General features: G+C 60.3%; 1 gene segment (V, D, J or C); it reads right to left on the reverse strand.

Annotated features, from left to right (window-relative positions):
* Positions 1–1,802: 1,802 nt before the first annotated feature.
* LOC311613976 (putative non-functional immunoglobulin lambda variable 5-48) lies at positions 1,803–2,344 on the reverse strand. The segment is given in 2 exons: positions 2,287–2,344; positions 1,803–2,197 (listed from the first exon to the last, which is right to left on the reverse strand).
* Positions 2,345–3,012: the final 668 nt, after the last annotated feature.

Raw genomic sequence — 3,012 nt, forward strand, 5'->3', positions numbered from 1 at the left:
CACGGTGCAGTTCCGGACCGCCCCCTGCTGCTGGCAGCACACACCTGCCCTTGGCCCAAAGCCCTGAGAGCCCAGCTGGACCTACAGCTCAGAGGGGACTGTTTGTGGACACACTCCCTGCCCGGATCCCGGGTCCTGTGCCCTGATGCCTGGAGCGCCCCCTGCAGCCTCCCTCCCAGGAGGAATCCCGCCTGTGGGAGGCGCCATCAGGTCCACCAAGGACAGATGGATGTGGCTTCCCCTCCAGTGAAGATGGTGCACCAGTGAGTGCACAGGGACCCTCCTGTCCCACGTCACAGCCCAGGGACCCCTCCCTCTGGTGACCGGGCCTCAGAGGGCTGCTCAGGGCCTTTCCCGGGAACACACTCAGGACCAAGGTCCAAGGAGGACGTCTCTCCAGACCTTCCACGCCATGAGGGGCACGTGCAGGCTCACCGAGATCTGATGGGACGGACCCATAAGCATCATGGCGTTTGCAGGCCTCCCGTGGGCCAGTGGGAGGAGCCACAGCTCATTCATGCAGGAACTGACTGTTATCACGTGTGTGGTGATCTGCACACTGTGCCCTGTGTTTCTTGTTGGCATTTCTCAGTTGTTCCGACATTTGTTTACATTTTAAATAAAATGTTACTGTCTGTGCTTTCCTACTGGTTTTTCTATTTTAGTGAAAAATGGGTGAACTTGTTGTTAGCAGACACCCTTTCTTTCTCGGCAGTTGAATACGGACACCATCACATCCTCATTGAATGGAAACCACAGCGGGAACTTGTCACTTTTCTCTTAATCCGTCATAAAGGATGAACCCTGACCAAGACAGGAGGAGCCTGAGGGAAAGAGGAGGGGAGGGTGGCAGCAGCAGAGGAAGGTGGAGGGCAAGGAGGGGGCACTGAGAGTCTGTGCTGGTTGGGACCCACCTACTGAGGTTTGCTCAGAGAAGGAGGAGGCTGTGTCCATGACCAGGGGGAACACGAACATGTCACATGGGACGGGTCAGGAGTCACACAGGGTCACACACGTAACAGGAATGTGTGGGGAGCATGGCTGTCTGGGGGACCCTGTGTGGGTGCAGACAGTGTGTGAGATGTCAGGAAACACACGCTGGTCTCGGCCTCTGGCCCCGGCACAGGCTCCTGAGACCCTTGTCACTCCCTGGGGGGCGGGCGGGACTGTGGCTGATGAGGGGGCGCTGGGCGGGCTCCTGGGTGAGGACGGGCCACGGGAGAGGACAGGAGGATGACAAGCTGGGGAGCCCCTCACATGTGCCCCATTCCATTAAAGGGGAGAGGGCTCAGGTGCAGTTAGCAATTTCATGGAACCCAAAAAGGGAATTATGGGAACTTTAATTCATATCAAATGAGTTGTGTGAATCCTGGAATCACCTCACTGTGATTGGAACCGGACCTGCGGGCATCAGGGGGACTGGCCCTTTAACAGCGGGTCTGACACCCTCTCTGGGCAGATGGGTGAGCACTGAGTGCTGTTGGGGGTCATCAGCTGGTGTCAGAGAACTGCTGTCGGGGAGACACTCCCCACACATTGGGGCCCAGAAAGGCCAGGAGGGAAGAGCTCTGGGGGAGGAGCAGGCAGCACACACAGGAGGGAGGAGCTGAGACTCTGACCCAGAAAAGTTCCTTCTTAGAATCCCCGACACAGGGTTGGGGGCGGGGCTCCCTGACCGCCCGTGTGCTCCTGGGACGCCTGTGCTGCTGCTCCATCGAGTGTGACCTCCCTCCCCCCGGGACACAGGTCCCTGCAGAGGAGCCACTGACAGAGGCCCCCAGACGCTCCTCGCCGAAGGAGGCTCAGAGCCACCGCCTCGGAGGCAGGGTTTTGGTCTCAGTTCCTCGTCCTCTGAGACACTGTGGGTAATAGTAGCTAGCACCGCCAATATCTGCATTGCAGTAATAGTCAGCCTCGTCCTCAGGTTGCAGCCCCGAGATGGTCAGGAGCCCCGCATTGGCCGAGGCGTCTTTGGATCCAGAGAAGCGGCTGGGGACCCCGGAGCCCTGGTGCTTATCTGAGTCTGATTTAAATCTTAGGAGATACCGGGGAGGACTCCCTGGCTTCTGCTGGTACCAGTATATGTAGTAGCCACCAACACTGAAGCCACTGCTCATGGTGCAGGTGAGTTTCACTGTGGCTCCCGGAGAGGCAGAGACAGAGGGCGGCTGTGTCAGCACAGACTGGGAGAGGGACCCTGCAGACACAGACACTTGTCAGTGAGGGGCAGGGACCAGGGGCACCGTCCCAGGAAGGGAATGAGCCTGGGCCCAGGCCTGGACCTACCTGTGCAGAGTGAGAGGAGCGCCAGGAGAAGAGGAGTCCAGGCCATGGTGCTCACAGCCCTGAGCCCACAGTGGGGCTGAGCTACCCAGGCCTCCTTTTCTCCCCCACCCTCTGCCAGAGGAGGGGCTGCCATGCAAATGGGGGTCCCTCCAGGGACTGCCCAGCCCCTCCCTGGGCCCTGGGCTGAAGCTCAGCTCACACCCCAGACTGAGGGGCATGGATGTGGGCTCGGCCCTTGGGGGGCCCTGGGAGGAAGCACCTGCTGAGACACCACATCAGGGCCCAGCCTCAGGCCCAGCCTCCTATTAGTTAAGGTTCTTAATGGGCAGCTGCCTTAGACCACAGGGCGGTCACACAGCGCCCCCTGCTGGTGGCAGCACACACCTGTCCTTGGCCCAAAGCTCTGAGAACCAATCTGGACCTGCAGCTCAGAGGGGACTGTCTGTGCCCACACACCCTGCCTGGGGCCCAGGTCCTGTGCCCTGATGCCTGGAGCGCTCCCTGCAGCCTCCCTCCCAGGAGGAGTCCCGCCTGTGGGAGGCGCCATCAGGTCCACCAAGGACAGATGGATGTGGCTTCCCCTCTAGTGAAGATGGTGCACAAGTGAGTGCACAGGGACCTTCCTGTCCCACGTCACAGCCCAGGGACCCCTCCCTCTGGTGACCGGGCCTCAGAGGGCTGCTCAGGGCGTTTCCCGGGAGCACACTCAGGACCAAGGTCCAAGGA

This window comes from Pipistrellus hanaki, assembly GCF_964339955.1.
Source record: "Pipistrellus hanaki genome assembly, chromosome: 19".
Classification (NCBI taxonomy): domain Eukaryota; kingdom Metazoa; phylum Chordata; class Mammalia; order Chiroptera; family Vespertilionidae; genus Pipistrellus; species Pipistrellus hanaki.